We start from the raw sequence: 21,251 nt of genomic DNA on the forward strand, positions 1-21,251 counted from the left end.
ATCAAATCGTCATCATAACTGTATATATATTTGTCAAATTATCGTAACCCCATTTCAGGAATATATATATGTCCACCTTTGTGCTATAACCCCGTTACCAAACATATACAGCTCACACTGCCGTTGTCCTCGTGACGTCACATCCTGTTATTTCCCAAATCATGGTGAGCGGCCGATACCCTGATTAGCAGTCGTTATACAGGTAAAAATCGAGCACTTCGGAGGGCTGTATCTCGGTACTGAAGCGGCCGATTTTGATGCGGTTTTCAACATTCTTGTCAGGAGATCAGACGGAATAACATATCAAAATATAATTTTCCTTTCCGTGTACAGTTGTGTGGTCGTACTTATGGTACATGTGTACTTATGGTACATGTTCTTCGACTACTATTTTATGGTGTATGAGGAACTGGGAAGATTCCCACTCGAAGTAAATATCAAACTGAGAATGCTGTGTTTTTGGAATAGACTTATACAAAATGAAAATAAATTAAGTAGCATACTTTATAAACTAATCTCGAAGTTACATTTCGAAGGAATATACACATTTTAATGGATATCTTTCATTAAAAAGATTTTTGACGAATCTGGTCAGTCAAATATCTTCCTCAATGAAATACAAATGATTAACAGTTTTTATAAAAGTTTTATGAAACAGCGCCTTCAAGATCAGTTTATACAAAAATGGTTCTCAGGTGTGGAAAACTCCTCAAGAGACAGACTTATCTAATATATAAAAAAGAATTTGGATTTGAAAATTATCTTATAAAATTATAGGAAATGAATAGAGTATACATAACTAAATTCCGTACATCAAATTTAAAATTCCAATTGAGACTTGAAGATGGCGTAATGTTCAGAAACGTGAAAGAATATGTCATTTATGCAATGAAAATATCGGGGATGAATTTCACTATCTTTGGGTATGTAAACACGAAGAAATAAAAAAATATACGTATTAAATATATCCCACAGTATTATTATAGTAATCCCAGTCTTCATAAGATGGGTGGCTTTATAGGTATTTGTAATATACAATTATTGAAGAAGGTGTCTCTATTCATTAGAAAAATGATGGTATTTTTGTAGATGTGAATAAAAGCTATGATAGTAGTACGGTATAAGTATTGTTCATTTTCAAATTAATTTTCCATATTTTAGTAATTGGTAATGATATATATTGTCCATCCTGCCACGTGCAGTTAAAAATGTAACTTGTATAATCCATGTAACACATTTTAATGTGTCTGGGAGACTATAATGAAATCTTTGAAACTATTTTCTGAGTTGCAGTGACATGGATTAATTACATATTAGTCTGTGAATCAAAAGCACGACAGGTGGGCTTTCAACGTGTTTTCGTGAGGTATGACCCCGTTGTCTCGGTCACGCTAGAACCCCGCGGCGATTTACATGCCAAGCCACGCAACCGTATTAGTTATCAGGTAACTTTCTGGGTACGACTTCGCCAATTTTCGTTATGGGTTCGTTGGAATGGCCACGCGTGTGATTTAGAGAGTTGCCGCTGGCGGTTAATCGCCAATCTTAGTCCATGGTCCGTAAACATGAGGTTAAAAGAGAAATGTTAGTGAAAGATTGGATTAAAAATCACTCTTGCTAAATAACATTTTTGTGAGATATCGATTTTTAATTTTTATATCATATATATATATATATAATTAACCAGGCAATTCACGCTAAAAATATGTATATAACCAGAAATATAGTTCCATAAATGCACACGAAACAATAGATTTTATGAATAGTAAAGAATTTTGTAAAGTAATGAGTTTGACCAAAAGACATAACGGCCGAGTATAAAATAATATATATCATTACTGGGTTTGCGCTGGTGTTCCATAACTGAGGTCCTCAGATTGAATGGGGTCCTTTTAATACATCCTTGATATACAAAGTTCATTTGTTCATTTTTTTTTTATTTCAAGTTTAATACGATCTTTGATCAATCTAAATGATTCAACCTGCGGGCCGATTATAAACAATCAGGTAAAAAGTGGTTTCAAAAGCATTTAGTGTTTCATGTACATCGACAAAACAAAAACACATCAAATTAATGAGAATAATTAAAACAGATGACATGGGTCGTTTAGCTGTACTTTTTTTGTAGATCAATCGATACAATCCATAAATATCTTCATGCGTGCTAAAATTCCTTCCACGGTAAAAAAAAATTGTGTGAGTCCATATTCGTCATATCTTCTAGGTCCAAAATCTGCTGCATAAAGTCCATGAAACATTATTGTTTTTGTCAAAACTGCATACTACTCCGTTAAATCAGTATCGCTTAGTACAGTAGTTGAGTGATGACATGCTGTGAGAACACGTGGACGACATTACATCTTTTGCTTATCCGTACAGTTAATTGAAAGAAGGCTACAAATAGTCAATTAAAGAAGTCGTATCACCTGACTGGCTATAATGTTTAAAATTGTCTGAAAAATGAACATTATTCTTTATGAAAATGTCATCATGCCTCATGGGCTCTGTCATGAATACTATTACCCAATCACATAAGAAGCGTACCTTGAAAGGTATTAATTGACTCCGCCCCTTGTCATCACTTCTCTCGCTGAATCTTGAATTGACAATTTTTTCAATTCATTTTATTCCGACCCGACTTCAGTAACAAGCGGCCCTTTAATGACCTGGGGGTTGTTTTTTCTGTGGGCTTAGTCGTCTATCTTCATAATTTTGAAGGGGGACTTCTAACACGACCAAGAAGATTTGTCTCATACTGTTTTAGAGCTGATATTTCGCGATGACATATTGACCTTGATGATGCAACATATCGATTTGATATGGTCCAAAGCTAGCTCATGGAGTGACCGCATTTGTGTTAGGTACTTGAACACAACTAGAAGTGACTGGTTAGCTTGACAAATTTGGACGTTTACTAACCTAAGAATTAGGAAATTTACTAACCTAAGAATACGGATGTAACATATAGTAACTAGTACTAAGGGTCTATTTATACAGGATTTTTTCGCAGAGACTTAGCTAGAACTGTAAATATAGTAACTGAAAACTATATATATTCCATGCTAAGTTGCACAGCACATGCGATACGGTAGCGATACAGTGACAGCGATACCGCCAGTCGACTATATAATTGGGAGCCGTGCTCTCGTTATGGGTGAGTGGTCAACACACTAGCGAAGCTCGCCCGCCGGCTCACTGCGCTGTCGTCGTAGGGGGTCAATGAGAACAATAGGCAGTGGTATTTCCACGAAAAAAATAACGCTTTCAAAAAAAAATAACGTTTCCAACGATACTCGTAACGTGGTCACGTAAATAATCACATGTTCTGTTGATGCTAACAAAGTTTCACATAAAAATCACGTAACATTCTGGCAATAACATGGGAAACAAAATCATTAACAATCATTGCTGACACTAACACGTGAAATGAAATGAATAACAATGCAAAATAAATAATAACATCAGCCACTAAGTCTAACATCATTTAAAAAAGACAAACGCATGCAAAGATAGAGATAACACAGCAGCAAAAATATAACGTGTGCTAGAACATAATAACATGCTTTTAGTTAAAGATAACTAAAATTTTGATAATAACAGTAAAACAGATATAACCAACATAAATATTTAAAAACTCACGAATATGGTTAAAATAACAGTTTAAGAACGAAAATTAACAGAACAGGGCTACCAGTGTAGCCGCATTTGGACGTCATCGGAATGTGCAAAACTGTACATTGTACAACATTGTTTATTTATCATACGCACGGAAGCATTGCTCAAAGAGGTACGGTAGTAACATAAACAATGTAACTTTTCTACATTTGTATTTACACACGTACATGTATATGTGTTCAAACCTATTTTAATACATGTACATGTTCATCGAACGTACGTTCGGTTACTGAAAACACCAAAAGTTTCTGATTTGGACCATCATAAATTCATCCGCGCGGCTCCAAATTGCCCGTGACATACTCAATCTATCGAGAAATAAAGTTGAGTAGCCTTTGGTTGAAATCAACGGGGTTTATACTATCAATTCACCACTGACTGTAAATATTAGGATATAAATGTGTTAATGGCAGCAGTATTGTTTTAATTGTGATTTAATTTTGTTTGATTGTGGAGAAATATAGACTGGGTTAGTCTTTTATAATTAATTTGAAGAGTTTAGGTCATGAACACTTGTATACAAATGCCATTCATTCTTTCTCTGTTAGCAGGATTTCCTCTAATTGAACAACATTTACATATGTAAGAGAAACAATTCAGTCAGATGCAATCTGAAACATCATAAAATCATCCTTTTAAACACTTGGAGGGGTGGGTTTTAGCCAAGAAATTCCCTCCATTTGCTGATGAGATCAATCACATCCAAGATAGATATATGTATTACTTATTATATGTATGGGATGCAGAAGTAATTCCAACGTCTACTTTCATTATCTCTTATTACTGTTCATATCTTATTATGTAATTATGTTCGTTTTGTGTGTCTTGGTAAAGGAGCAGATCGCCTCAAAAAGACCAACAAATTTTTGTCCACACGGTTAGAAGTACTTCTTTGTCCCATATTTATCATTGGAAGTAATTGGTATCCTACAGAATTACGTTTGATGGGATCCCGTGTCATCTGGAAAATCCTGTTGATATTACTTCTTTGACCCTTATTATTATATTATATATTTATTTATTATTATTAACAATGATTGTATATATACACACAGAGATATAGGCGTTCTCAGATGTATTTTTATATCACAAATATCCCTCCTGAATTTATATCTGAAAGAGTTCTGGATTATTCTAAAGTTAGTACATATGTACTTGTCATCTGTTATCAATTGTTATGCTTTTTTCTCCTACTTATAAACAATCAAGACATTTTTATCAACAATTACGAGAATTGAAGTCAAGAGAATATTTCTTTTTTTAACATTTAATCAATTACCTTGACCTTCATGGGATTACCACTAAAAATAAATCTGATTCATTTAATAGAATAGTTATACTCTAGATCACTTAGCTCTATTAGGCATGTGTTTTGGGCTTGTTTAGGTTCAGTTTTCCTGAATCAATCTTAGATTTCTATTACATTAATTTTGTACTTATTTTTGTACTTTTTAGAGATCTTCTCCATTTTAACATTGTGAGCTTAGCATTTCATTTTAATATTGGTTTGGTGCAGTTGATGGTTTTAAAAGTAAAAACCATAATAGATAAATTGATGTTCGACTGTACTAGTGAATATGTACATGAATCACCCACAGCTGGTCTACAAAAAGCAATGCACTTGGGTCATTGTAGCCATAACCCTTAGTGCTATTTGTAAAGATGTCTAAACATATTGGCGAGAAGTCCATTTATGACTGCATCAACCCTTGACCAAAAATAAAAGGCAATATTTAGTCAGATAAAACTACTTTTAATTAGTCTTTTGCCACAAATTATTCTTAGATGTTCCCTATGATGTTTCAAAGTGGTTTTTTAACAGAAAAGCTCAAGATGAAATTTATTGTGTTTATGATTCCCATTTTAGTGGATAGATATCCTATATAAATATAGTTTGTTATCTCTAATAAAGATTTATAAAATTTCTCCATATTTATTGTTCAATCTTTTATCATCAAATATCTACATATTGTCCACTTACTTATTAAAAGGATCAATATCATCATTAGACCATCCATCCACAGGTGTTTGGCTCTATAGATACTTTTCTCTATATGTAATATTGTATTACATTTATACAGAGAAAAATATAAAGTCAAACGCCTGTGATCCATAAGCATTATCAGGTTCTCTCTTCTTTATATATATATATTAATTACAAAGTATACATATATGATCATACATCAAACTCGTTAAATAATTTCATATGCCACTTGCCTTCATATTACATAATCACAAGCGTAAGATTCTATTTATCACATAACTTAAGTGAAACTTTTAATTTGTCTCTAAACAAAACAGTAGAAATTCAGTTCGGATGTGATGTTTCTGTCTACTGAGACAATATCCTGCCAGGTCATATATAGATTGTGAGGTCAAAACTATATGCGATATGTGAAAAATATTGTTCTATCGTTAGAATGATCTATACCAATCAACTGATATAAGTGGACATTACAGATCGCCCCACAAGTTAACAGATATACCAATACTCATTGTTCAATTACTTTTGTTAGTAACGTTCATACAAATCGTCCGTGTTCATTCACGGAAATATTTTCGTCCAGAAAAGAACTTATCAATAGTCCAACATTAAACCGAAATGATTACCAATCATTATCAGGAAGAGACATACCAATCGTCCAATCACTTACCAGTAGGGATACCGATTTATTGTCATATCATATATCAATAAGAGCACCTACCAACCGTCCAGTCATTTATCAGTAAGGATACCTCCCAATTGTCCAATCATTTATCAGTAAGTATACCTACCAACCGTCCAATCATTTATCAGTAAGTATACCCACCAACCGTCCAATCATTTATCAGTAAGTATACCTACCAACCGTCCAATCATTTATCAGTAAGTATACCTACCAACCGTCCAATCATTTATCAGTAAGTATACCTACCAACCGTCCAATCATTTATCAGTAAGGATACCTACCAACCGTCCAATCATTTATCAGTAAGTATACCCACCAACCGTCCAATCATTTATCAGTAAGTATACCCACCAACCGTCCAATCATTTATCAGTAAGTATACCTACCAACCGTCTAATCATTTATCAGTAAGGATACCTCCCAATTGTCCAATTATTTATTAGTAAGGATACCTCCCAATTGTCCAATCATTTATCAGTAAGGATACCTACCAATCGACCAATCAACTATCAGTAAGGATACTTACCAATCGTCGAATCATTTATCATTATCGGTACCTACCAATCGTCCAATCATTTACAGTTAGGGTGATAACCAATTGACCAATCATTGATCAGTTGGGATGATTACCAGTCGACCAATCATTTATCAGTAAGGGTACCTATCAATCGTCCTATTATTTATTAGTAAGGATACCTACTTATTGTCCAATCACTTACAGTCAGGGTATCTACCAATCATTCAATCATTCAATCATTTATCAGTAAGGGTGATAACCAATCGACCAATCATATATCAGTAAGGGTGATAACCAATCGACCAATCATATATCAGTAAGGATGCCTACCAATCGACCAATCATTTATCAGGAAATCATATTTCAAACGTCCAGAAATATGTTTAGATAGATCGCCCAATCGTTTATATAAGATTATAATATTTTGTCCAACCATGATCCATCCAATGGAGTATTATATCAGTTATCAGAGGTACACTATATAGATTATATCCATCGTCATATGGTTTATTTGTTGAGGGATGAAACTTCACAATTTATAAGCCAAGTCTTTAGTACTTTTATCCATAACTTTTATTTACAAATCCTGTGTAAATAAGTATATCGTTATTATGCCATATGTAAATAAAAGTAAATATTATTTTCATAAAATAGAAGAAAGTAGGAAATCTGTAATATAACACAATACTCATCTAAAACTATAGAAATACATATAAAACATTGATAATGTAATGTAAGAGTGATAAACAATTGACTTTTAGCAAAATAATTGCCTTGTAGTACTTAAAATACACAGTATATTTGTAGTTGTAGGTGAGACAATGCCTATAAAAACCGCTGCCTTATAATGCTTACATTATTGCATTTTAGTTCTCATTGGCACCAAAGGCTGAATCGCTATAACAAATACATATTATATACGTGTTAGAAATAGTACATTATGTATAAGATTAAAATAATCTATTTCTGTCCTGAAAGACTAATACTAGATATACTGTACACCAACTTTCACGGGACTGAATCTCGCGTTTTCACAAGAAAACTATTTTTATGGCGATTTGTTTGTTTGTTTGTTTGTTTGATAAATTAATTGATTGGATATTTGATTTCGCGATTTACAAGTAAAACGCTAAATTGTAAAATGTTTAAATTGTTTTCGCAACGATTGATTGGGTTTAATATATAAGTCCTATCAACAGCCAGGGTCATTTAAGGACGGCCTCTCATATATGTGAAGTCTTTGGTATGTGAATCGCGAGGTGCGTATTTTAAGAGACTGTGGTATATTCCTGTTGGGTCTTCTTGTATAGTGGAACACTTATATAATAATTTTAGCGAATTCTTATCGGCAACAAAACTAAATCGTTCGCGAAAGTAAGTTGGCAGTACCACTCACAGGGACCTTTGTAGATATTTTAACAAAAGTATATATATATATATATATGTATATTTATAGTATTTATTTATACATACATATACTGTTGGTTAAACATCGTGCCAGGTCCCTGTGGTATCACGGAATGGATGAACGTCATATCACAGCATCGTTTAGATGGACAATGAAAATACCACACCGGTGTACGACTATTACTTATCTATGGCACATCATAATAGTTTACATGTAGGTAGCAATAGCTACTATAGTAGTTAGTGACTACCGCCTTCTTTTACTCACATTGCTAAAATTCGTCCAAATATCTAATTTCTGGCAATCGGTCAGGATTTCATTGGCGGGAAAGACAAACTAGCTGATGTGGAACTGTGTGCTCATTAAATCCAAATACCTGAAACCAGAACCTTATCCATAACAAGCCAGATGAGGATGGCGGTATAATACGGTATTTGTAGTATCAGAAAAATCCTTATTATCAATCCGAAGTGAATATAAGGATACATGTTAATTTTCAAATCAATTATTTTAGGATACCTTTAATAATGGAGAGAGAAAAGTATTCGAAAAAAACGGATCCAAAGTTCTTTGATTGTCTCTTACGCGAACAGAACCCCGACAGGTATAAAACTGCAACAATATGGTATGATCATACCAATATACAGAGACATGTAGTGGGTAAACCAGTATATAACTTACAACTACAGTAGGACTGGGTTATTAACCGAGAGAGAGACACTACCTACATCAGATCAACACTTCCTTCCGGGTTTAATGTTGGTCGTCATTTTTCTCTGTGTAAATATCCAGTCCCACTGACTTACAGTAAGACAGTACAACATATGGCAAATTTCGTAATTTCCTCTGTATGATAATTTTGGATTAATTTTCTATCAGATTTTCCAAAAATCAATTTTTAAATTTGAGTTATTTCCCTTTGTTTATAAGATGATACAGCACTGACTGCTGGCTGTCCTCGTTATCTCCCTTTGTTTATAAGATGATACAGCACTGACTGCTGGCTGTCCTCGTTATCTCCCTTTGTTTATAAGATGATACAGCACTGACTGCTGGCTGTCCTCGTTATTTCCTCCGGTTCTTCTCCATTCACTACTTGTTTGACAGCCTTTCTGATCTGTGGTAGGAAAACATAGAAGTATATTAATATCATCCTAACACTACTCCCTTAAAGCCGTACAAACACATATTAAACATAAAAGAGGGTTTGGTTTGGTTATTTAGATGAACGTCCTATTACTAAAGTATAAATTACCCAATATTATTATTACCATTAGCTGTTCATAAATCAATCAAAATACACGTTCAAGTACATATAATTTTTTTTCTATTTTTTCGAATAGCCGGCAAAACTAATTTATCAAATATAGCAATTCGCAAATTCATCTTCACCAAAATATAATCAATTTTTATTTGTTTTTATACTAAATCCAGCTCTCTGATTGGCAGATCCTTTTTCTTCATATACTATGAAGAAAAATGTTTATGTGTATATATAATACCTAATTAACTTCATATACTATGAAGAAAAATCCGAGAATTATATATGTTTCGTTTTTTTTGGTGTGTGATTGAAATGCAATGTATATGTCTTGTCAAATTTGTGTTGGTGTACCATGTATTTGTAAATATGTTATATCCAAAAACATTGGAAAAAATAAATTATGAAAAAAACATAAATTAGCCAGGTTTGTCGGCAGTGGAACACCGTTAATATGAACAAGAGGCCCAAAGGGCCTTAACGGTCATCTGACTACCTTGGCCATAGTAAAATTAATTATATATGGTGTCCCTTTGTCAGGACCATGTCAGGATCATTTTCAATTTCTTTCAACAAATTTTATTTCAAACAAGAGGCCCAAATGCCTTAACATATAGGAAATTAATTAGATATATATAGTGTCATGGTAGTCATCTTCGATTTGGGATCAACCAGATCTAGATGTAACAATACTTTGTCTGGACCATATCAGGATCATTTCATGCAAGTTTCAGCCAAATCGCACCGGCAGAACTTGAGAAGAAGTTCAAAATGTGTTTTCAAGATGGCGGCTGTGGCGGCCATCTTGGATTTTGGATCAACCCGAAAAATAACAACACTTTGTCGGGACCATGTCAGGATCATTTCACTCAAGTTTCAGCCAAATCGCACCGGTAGAACTTGAGAAGAAGTTCAAAATGTGTTTTCAAGATGGCGGCTGTGGCGGCCATCTTGGATTTTGGATCAACCCGAAAAATAACAACACTTTGTCGGGACCATGTCAGGATCATTTCATGCAAGTTTCAGCCAAATCGCACCGGTAGAACTTGAGAAGAAGTTCAAAATGTGTTTTCAAGATGGCGGTTGTGGCGGCCATCTTGGATTTCGGATCGACCCGAAAAATAACAACACTTTGTCGGGACCATGTCAGGATCATTTCATGCAAGTTTCAGCCAAATCGCACCGGTAGAACTTGAGAAGAAGTTCAAAATGTGTTTTCAAGATGGCGGCTGTGGCGGCCATCTTGGATTTCAGATCGACCCGAAAAATAACAACACTTTGTCGGGACCATGTCAGGATCATTTCATGCAAGTTTCAGCCAAATCGCACTGGTAGAACTTGAGAAGAAGTTCAAAATGTGTTTTCAAGATGGCGGCTGTGGCGGCCATCTTGGATTTCGGATCGACCCGAAAAATAACAACACTTTGTCGGGACCATGTCAGGATCATTTCATGCAAGTTTCAGCCAAATCGCACCGGTAGAACTTGAGAAGAAGTTCAAAATGTGTTTTCAAGATGGAGGCTGTGGCGGCCATCTTGGATTTCGGATCGACCCGAAAAATAACAACACTTTGTCGGGACCATGTCAGGATCATTTCATGCAAGTTTCAGCCAAATCGCACTGGTAGAACTTGAGAAGAAGTTCAAAATGTGTTTTCAAGATGGCGGCTGTGGCGGCCATCTTGGATTTCGGATCGACCCGAAAAAATAACAACACTTTGTCGGGACCATGTCAGGATCATTTCACGCAAGTTTCAGCCAAATCGCACCAGTAGAACTTGAGAAGAAGTTCAAAATGTGTTTTCAAGATGGCGGCTGTGGCGGCCATCTTGGATTTCGGATCGACCCGAAAAATAACAACACTTTGTCGGGACCATGTCAGGATCATTTCATGCAAGTTTCAGCCAAATCGCACCGGTAGAACTTGAGAAGAAGTTCAAAATGTGTTTTCAAGATGGCGGCTGTGGCGGCCATCTTGGATTTCAGATCGACCCGAAAAATAACAACACTTTGTCGGGACCATGTCAGGATCATTTCATGCAAGTTTCAGCCTAATCGCACTGGTAGAACTTGAGAAGAAGTTCAAAATGTGAAAAGTTAACGCACGGCGCACGGCGGACGGCGCACGGCGCACGGCGCACGGCGGACGACGACGGACGAAACATGATGACTATAGGTCATCCTGACCCTTCGGGTCAGATGACCTAAAAAACATGAATTTAACCTTTAACTCATTTACACCTGAAAATCCATAATGGACTCTTCCAGGCTTTGAGTTAGAAGACTTCAAATGTGTCTACAGGGGTAAATGAGTTATAAAATGAATATCAGAACAACCTACGTCAGCTCTTCGTGGGTAACTACCAAGTTTCGCCTTGGAGAAAATAAGCTTGTTATTGATAGCCACCTCGAACAAGTCTGAAAAGAAACAAAAAGGTATATCAATGTGTGTTAATTTTATGTTTTTCTTAAGATTCATGTTGCTATGAAAAACAATCTCATTAAAATACAGTCCCTTATAACCACTACGTTCTATACAGTAACAACATACGATAAAGGGTCATCACCTGTACGTCAGATCAAATGCATTTTCTATGCGTTGCTACAAACATAGTGATAATAAGGATCTGAATTTTAACCAGATTGCTACGCAAATTAGAGCGTTGGAAGTAGGTTAGGATTATGTTCGTTACAATCAGGTAAAAGATGTTTCTAAGAGTGTTGTCTTATTTATTTATGGATACAACAGATGCACTATTCTCCTCTTCAAACTTTCATCAGCAAATCAAACTTGAGTATGAAACTTAATTTTTATTACTGAAAAGTGTTGCCTTATGTACGTATGTACATGCACAACCCCATTTGTCTGCGACACACTAGACATGAGTTAAATATTAAGTTCTATGGAGAAAATATGACGTGAACATATCCTTTTTGAGGGATTTTTATTTTAAAATATTTTTTTCTCTCCGAAAATGTCATAATGCGTGCATATTTCTTATTAATTGTTGGGTCATAAATGTATTGCATATGATTATTTTATGTTAATTTTCATCGAGATATGTTCCTCATATGTCAATCTCATCAAAATTATGTTCCTCATATGTCAATCTAATCAAAATTAAACTTGAAATTTCGCTCCCACTACGATACTCGACGTTACGCTTCAATACAAGGGAAGCGTAACGTAGAGTATCGTAGTGGGAGCGAAATTACAAGTCTAATTTAGATTGCTCACATGTGGAATTAAATTAGTAAATTAGAAAATGGGAAATAATTAAATTAGTAAGCGGGAAATAATTAAATTAGTAAGCGGGAAATAATTAAATTCGGAGTAAGTAGGTATCGTGGCAGATCGATATAAAGTAACTAATACATTTGTATCAGTAGGATTAGTCTATAACTAGGACAGACACGTCAAATGTAATAATAAGATATTGTTTCTTGATGAATAACATTTAAAGATAAATTTGTTTGTTTGATTAAATTAACGTCCTATTAACAGCCAGGGTCATGCAAGCGGTGTGTTGCGTGTATGAAGTGTCTGGTGCGTGTTCTGGGAGACTGTGGTATGTTCGCGTTGTATCTTCATGTATATAAGTGGAAATATTACGAAGATACGAAAGAAGACACCCCAACCGGTCACATTATACAGACAACAGACGAACCAGTCGTCCCACTCCCTTAATACTGAGCGCTAAACAATAGCAGAAACTACCACTTTTATAAACTTTTGTGTGTCTCGGCCAGAGGAAATAACCCAGAGCATACCTGACAAGGGCGATCGCTCAACTAAAGGCCAAAAGTGAGGTGGTGGCAAGAGAGAAGAAGAAAATTAGTTGGTAAGAGAGTGGCCTGGAGTGGGAACTTTGATATATTGCACGAGTCCGAATGAAACAGCTTCGAATCCGTTTCACCGCACTCGATGATATATAACCGTTATTAGTCCAATCTGATTAAAATACAGATCTATATAGAGGAATGTAGTGATAATAAGGATATGTATTTTAATCAGATTGCTATTCGTCAAGAAACAATTAAGGACTATCCTCTATTCAAAACTTACTCTGTCATCCAGTATTAGCTTCGACTCTGGCATTCGGTGCCTCACGCAAAATATCTTTGCGGATTCCATTATACCAGCCTTTGCTTAACTGTCACTCAAAACTGAAAACAAAATGTAAAATTAAAAGTTATTACTATGAACGTCAACGGTAAAGACAGACGCAGAGGGGACGATGTTACACTCCACAGGAGAAACAGGGAAGCCAGTATAATATACGACTCGGAGAGGTTCGACCTGAAAGAATTGGCTCAAACAAAATTACAAAGGCCTTTAGAGGAGTTGAAGAGGAAGGGGAAAGTATCTCGAGATTTCACACCATTACCACGCAGCACTATAAGACTTTTAGAACCACATGGATCTACAGAGACAATCAAAGTTCTTGTTGTGTCATGGCATGGATTGTATAAAGGTATGGACAATACCAAAAGGAAAAAGCAGTGTCAGTATCTTCAGATTTACTTGAAAGAGCTTTCTAAAAATGAAGAGGCTGCTGTGATTTTGGGTGATGATTTTAACATCAACATCGATTTAATCAGAGGTTTCGTCTCCGAGGATTTCAGTCTTTCTGAGTATGAACTTTCAGAAAGAAGAAAGGGGAAAGTCATAGATTATTTCATAGTTTCTCCTGAACTGTCCTTTGAAAATGTTAAATATATCAAACTAAAAAACGTACAAAACCATGAGTTAGACCACGACCCAGTATGTGCCACTGTGGTCAAAAAGGAATCGGTATATGGGAGTGGATATGATCAAAGTGACAGTTTTGCGAACAAAGACACATTGGAACCAAATACGAGTGAGTCCGACTCAGATACTGAGGTGAACAATATGCTGAGCAAATTAAATTTGAACAGTTATTCGTAATCCGTTACTTTTTATTCAAATAACGAATAACTGTCTAACTTTACTTGTGGCCGGGTAAAGGAAAGTTACACAGTTATTAGTTATTCAAGCGTCACCAGTTTTGACGGATGCATCGAAATTAAATGTTGTCATATTTTTGTTTAATTTCTTGGAATAATTATAATGTTTTTGGAGTTTTCAAGTACATATTTAAAGCACAGATGTTTATAAATCAATTTTATGGTAATCTTAACTGATATATACATAATGTTGTAATCATTTTATTTTTCATTAGTAGTTTTTAACTTAATTCCTTTTTTATATATGTGTCTTGTGTGCTTTTTTTTTTATTTAATTGTGTATATTTTCAGTTTCAGTTTCCGCGTGTCGGAGCCATATTTTATGGTAATCTAAACTGATATATACATAATGTTGTAATCATTTTATTTTTCATTAGTAGTTTTTAACTTAATTCCTTTTTTATATATGTGTCTTGTGTGCTTTTTTTTTTATTTAATTGTGTATATTTTCAGTTTCAGTTTCCGAGTGTCGGAGCCATATTTCATGGTAATCTGATATATACATTTTATTTTTCATTAGTAGTTTTTAACTGATATATACATAATGAATTAATCATTTTATATTTAGTAGTTTTAACTTTATTTCTTAATTACTGATGTGTACATAATATGGTTATCATTTTATTAGTTGTAACTTCGTTTTTAATAATTAATGCATTGTATGTTGTTACAAAAATGATATCAATTCATGTTTCATATTTGATAGATTCCATATCTGTTTTAAAGTAGTTAGTATATAATACAAGGACGTATATCTCATTATATGACGATGTACACGTATTAATTTTGATATAAGTTTAAGCATTTAATAATATCAAATTTTCGAATTTGTTATGTTGTGATAATGATATATTAAAATCTATATTGAATAAATGGCATAACAGCTGTTCTCTGACGTTCTGTTATCTTTTTGTTTGAGGCAGTCCTTCGTCTGTAGCATAGTTACTACTCTTTGAATATCACATGGGTAAAGTACATTGAACGTTGATAAGTCCCACCATCTGGTGATTATGACGTTCATCATTTGATGTTAATATCATAACGTCATAATTAACAGAAGGTGCTACTGATCGACGGCAAGTTGTACCCTGGACACGTATTGGTATCTCCAGTTAAAGGGAGGTAACCGCTATTACAAACTAGTACGTTCCGGTTTGTCGTTTCTTTGATTATTAACTAGAATTCTACGTCATAAAATCCAGACTCAGCAAATGTTACTAACTTTATGAGAAGTTATATAAATATTTTGGGTAGTTTTGGGTAAGTTTTGGGTAGTTTTGGGTAAATCGTTGCGCCCTAGATATATGACGTCTGAATACCGTCTGGTCTCAGTATTGTACTACGCTTGTAATTACTGGTGTATGATTACAGTATAATCATTTCATTGAAATCAAATTAATAATATAGTGATTTATAATTCTATACCGATTCCGATAATAAAATAAGCAAGATCTCACCACAACTGAACTGTTACATGTATATCTTTCTGTACGGCGACATTTTTATTCTCTTCCGTGTCCGCCATAGCGATTGTATTGTTGATACTGTTAGAGTAATCCCCCTTTCCTTCCGTTTTAGGTGCGACTAAAAGCCTGATAAACATGCCCTGACTAAGTATAACTTCCGTTTCACAAAAGATTAATATGCTAGCTGTCATACGAATTACAGTTGATAAAGTCCCGATTTATTACACAGTCCATCAATATTAAATACAGAAATTACTGTTGTTATTGCTCTGTTAATCATAATGAGATGCATGTGGATATAATTTTATGAAATATTATAATGTTAAATGCATATTATAAATCGGAATATCTGCAATCGCACTGTTCTATTGTGTAAGGACAACAATTCACTTTTTTTGCATTGTTATTATCACATTTTAATGATCAAGTATTGTTATAATGCATTCTTTGTTCGAGTTTTACGGCCCATTGATAACTAAGGTCATTTAGAAATAAACTACAAGTCATGTAAAAAACTGCAGTTTACACACCAGTAAACAACAAAAAATAAAGAATCTATAAACTACAAGAATGCACTATTAAGACATCGGTATACTTGCATCGGTTTATTTGTTTGATTAATTAACGTCCTATTAACAGGCATGGTCATGTAAGGACGGCTTCCCATGCATGCGGTGTGTTGCATGTGTGAAGTGCGAGGTGCGTGTTTTGGGAGACTGTGGTACAGTTGTTACGCCAGTAGCGGATCAGTCAAAAAATAAACACTGATTACACATATTTGGTTAATCTAATAAACATACTATTTGAAATAATTTACGGGGCATTTGTTAACACGTAAATTCACAATACCATGCCCATGGTGAAATGTCGACCCCCTCTCCACACCAATTATTTCTTTTCGAAAGACATCTCACTGCCTTAACTTTAAGTTACATTAAAATCATATAAATTATGATTTTAGTTAATATTAAGTGTTATTTACAAAGACTATGACTATTAGAACTTCAGCTTAGAAGGAGGGGGGTGTGTCAAAATCCCATTACCACGGTGAAATGACCCCCCCCCCCCCCCATGGTAAAGTGAACCCCAATCTGATTAAAATACATATCCTTATTATCACTACGTTAGATAAGAGGATCTGAGAAAATCCCATTAGAGGTCATGTCCAGGCGACCTTTGTAAATGGCCAATCAAATTGCTGCTGGCAAATTTTTGACAGTGAATATCAGGGGACGAAATAGTTTGACAAGAGGCCCATGGGCCTTAACGGTCACCTGAGTTAGAATATATAAATGAAACAAATTTTATAAAGACATATAAACACTATATGCTGGGCCTTGAAGTTGGTCAGTGATTTATAAATTTGACCTTTTTAGACTATGAAGAGTATTTGCTTCCATCAAACCTGTGAACTTAGAGGTATTTTTTGAAATTTTAATCAATTTGACCCTGTTAAATTTGGTCCTGCCCCTCTGGTCCCCCAGGGGGTCATCGAGGACGGATATGGATGTTTAAATGCTATATCTTAGGCTAATAATTCTAATCAAGTTTGACTAATTCCTACGAAAATTGGGCAAATAATGTTCACAAATATGTTTTTCCTATATAAACTTAAGTAAACTTGACCCCCTCCCCAGGGGGTAACGTGAGACCCCAAGGTCATATAATTCACAGTCTTTATAAAACACCTGAAGACCTTTCCATCTATAATTATTTGATTCTACTATATCCAGAATTTTAGAAGATTTTTGAAGTTTTAGCCTATTTGACCCTTTTTTAGCCCCGCCCCTCTGCCCCCAGGGGGTCGGCCAGGACCAATGTGGATATGATATTAAAATGCTATCTCAGGCTAATAATTCTAACCAAGTTTGACTCATTTCCTATGAAAATTGAGCAAAAAATGCTCATTAATGTGTTTTCCTTATATAAACTATAGTAAACTTGACCCCCTCCCCAGGGGGAAATGTGAGACCCCAGGGTCATATAATTCACAATTTTTGTAAAGGACCTTAAGACCTTTCTATTTATTAACAGTATTTGTTTCTACCATTTCCAGAATTTCAGAAGAAGATTTTTGAAGTTTTAGCCTATTTGACCCATTTTCAGCCCCGCCCCTCTGCCCCCAGGGGATCGGCCAGAATCACTGTGGATATGATATTAAAATGCTATCTCAGGCTAATAATTCTAACCAAGTTTGACTCATTTCCAATGAAAATTGAGCAAAAAATGCTCATAAATGTGTTTTCCCTATATGAACTATAGTAAACTTGACCCCCTCCCCAGGGGAAAACGTGAGACCCCAGGGTCATATAATTCACAATTTTTGTAAAGGACCTTAAGACCTTTCTATTTCTGAAAAGTATTTGATTCTACCATTTCCAGAATTTCAGAAGAAGATTTTTGAAATTTTAGCCTACATGTATTTGACCCTTTTTGACCCCGCCCCTTAGGCCCCTGGGGGTCAGTCATAGAAAATTTGTTAATAGGATTAAATGGCCATCTCATAATGATAATTCTGACAACATTTGACTCATTTCCTATTACAAATGACCAAATAATGCGCAAAAATGTGTTTTCTCAATATAAAGTATAGTAAACTTAACCCCCTCCCCAGGGGGAAACTAGAGACCCCACGGTCATATAATTCACAATTTTTGTAAAGGACCTTAAGACCTTTCTATCTATGAAGAGTATTTGATTCTACCACATCTGTGAGAATTGCTTGCGGACCCAGACATCGTACCCAATGCAACAAGTGGGGCGGATACGGATGTTGGTGATTTGCCTCTAGCAAAGAAAACACCAAGAAAACTAAAAGCACTTGCCATCAGATGTCGGGAAAAGTTGTCTCTACTGCAGAATGCAACATACCTGTGTCAGGATGAAGACGCTTTGAATATCACTAACTGTTTAAAAAAAGAATGCTATTAAATTTGCGTTGTAGGATTTGAGAATAAAATAGATGGTTAATGATACTTTGCAAAAGCAATACATTTTTCACATATTTTTGCGTCAGAAAAAATTTATCACCACTATACATTTCATGACAATTAACTGAGATGAAGCACTGCTCCATCTAATTTATTTATTGTTAGGGATTGTCGATTCAGAACCAAAGAATGGAAATCCTCACACAGCAGAATGAAAGGATGTTACACAATCATCTGCAACAAAGAAGAGAAGTAATTTTGATAATGTCCTGTTTTACGCTTCTTTACTGTTTGTAGTTGCCCATATCATAGTAATAGTTGAAAATCAGATGGGGTTTAGTTTCTATGATAATATGCTGCCTTTTGAACTTTCCATAGCTTGATCACGTGAAATTTTGCTGTCATAATTCATTTTATATTTTGAAAAGGGTACCCATACAAACATTTCAAACATTCTCCTGAATAATCGCCTGAAGGACCATATTACTTAATGGTATGTCTGTTAGTTAATGTTCATTGACCATTGTTTACAGCCAGTATCAACAGCATTAAGTTGAAAAGGAGGAAGGTAGAGAGGCATGTTACATGGCATGACAAGTTACCATCATCTTCGAATACCCACCTTGCAGATAGTGACATTGACCAACAGAAAGGTTAGTATAAAGTAAGAAGTTTTGAAATGTCCATAATATCCAGGGGTCAACTGCACACATGGTAACATTATCAGATGTTTATTAGCAGTAATAATTGCTAAATCAGATGTTTATTAGCAGTAATAATTGCTAAATGCTTCAAATGATGACTTATGAAACCACATGAGAAGGTATGTCTAAATGGAACACTTTGATAAGGTTTTTTCCCCCAGCATAAATTGTATTTAGATATTGTAGTTGCATCATCTTTGTGTTGATATTTTCAGCTCAGAAACATGTTGATCGCATTTGGGAGCAATCGGAGGAGTCCAATTATATACTAGCAAAATTATATGGATTTAATATTACTGATGTGGATATCAAATCTTTGAAAAGAGGAAAGTGGTTGACTCATCAGGTAAGTATGAAAATGTTATAAATGATAGATGTATTATTTGAAAAAAAACATAAGGTTATTATTATAAATTTTATCAAATAATGACAATGATAAACATGAATTGATTTTGGTACTTTGATATCAGCTTTTTCAATAGAATTACTACTTTAAATATGGTTAGGTTGGATTTTTTTTTTGAAATATCTTTAAACCTTTGTTATTAATATAGGTCATGGATAGTTACCTTGCCTGTTTAGCACAAAAGGAACTGGACAAAGGAGTAAAAAAAACAAACATAAACTAGTATCAACAATGACCAACATTATCAACGATTGTTTGTTTGTTTGTTTGATTAATTAACGTCCTATTAACAGCTATGGTCATGTAAGGACGGTCTCCCATGTATGCGGTGTGTTGCGTGTATGTTGAGCGAGGTGCGTGTTTTGGGAGACTGTGGTATATTCATGTTGTGTCTTCTTGTATAGTGGAACTGTTGCCCTTTTTATAGTGCTATATCACTGAAGCATGCCGCCGAAGACACCAAGCAACACACCCCACCCGGTCACATTATACTGACAACGGGCGAACCAGTCGTCCCACTCCCTGTATGCTGAGCGCTAAGCAGGAGCAGAAACTACCACTTTTATAGACTTTGGTGTGTCTCGGCCAGGGGACAGAACCTAGAGCCTTCCTCACAGGGGCGAACGCTCAACTCAATGCCAAAAGTGAGGCGGTTTCAAGGGAGGCATTAGGAAAGATAAAGTCAGTTAGGAAGAAGAGAAAAGATAATATCCTAAATTTAGTCGCCTTTTACGATCATGCAATAGGGGCAGCAGGTACAATTCTAACGCCCTACCTGCAGGGATACCCATGTCGTGAATATTGGTAAAAAGGTATGGTGTCATTATAAATATTCTTTGGGTGACATTTTGCACATATTTTTTAATAATAATTTTAGTTTGTTGTCAATTTCACAATAAGAATAAGATATCAATCTTAGAATTAGATTTTTGCTGTTACGTTATGCTTTCATCATTGAAGTCACCCCCTCCTTCTTCTAATATAAAACTGTGTGTACCTTAAAATTCATAAGGTGTTTATCAAAACAAGTGTATTTCACTGAAAATATGGTTAAATATAAAATTACACTGCATTAAAATAGTATGATTTGTTTCTTCAGTACCGTGTCATGGAGTATGACTTTATAGTAGGAGCTTACCATCAACGAGGAGGCCACTGGGATTTAGTGGTGAGCAGTTCATAACATAATTATTGAAAAAAAAATTGTATCCAAGAAAAGATATTTCA

The 21,251-nt window shown here is 34.9% G+C and overlaps 1 long non-coding RNA gene and 1 pseudogene across 1 annotated transcript; one reads left to right on the forward strand and one right to left on the reverse strand.

The window, feature by feature from the left end:
- Positions 1-7,405: 7,405 nt before the first annotated feature.
- Positions 7,406-16,121, reverse strand: LOC138306737 (uncharacterized). The gene is made up of 4 exons (XR_011205900.1): positions 15,976-16,121; positions 13,596-13,696; positions 11,871-11,947; positions 7,406-9,386 (listed from the first exon to the last, which is right to left on the reverse strand). It is a non-coding gene; the product is annotated as an uncharacterized lncRNA (long non-coding RNA).
- Positions 16,122-20,964: 4,843 nt separating this feature from the next.
- LOC138305724 (uncharacterized) overlaps positions 20,965-21,251 on the forward strand; it is a 31,475-nt pseudogene continuing 31,188 nt past the window's right edge.

The sequence above is a fragment of the Argopecten irradians genome, chromosome 13 (assembly GCF_041381155.1).
Source record: "Argopecten irradians isolate NY chromosome 13, Ai_NY, whole genome shotgun sequence".
Taxonomy (NCBI): Eukaryota; Metazoa; Mollusca; class Bivalvia; order Pectinida; family Pectinidae; genus Argopecten; species Argopecten irradians.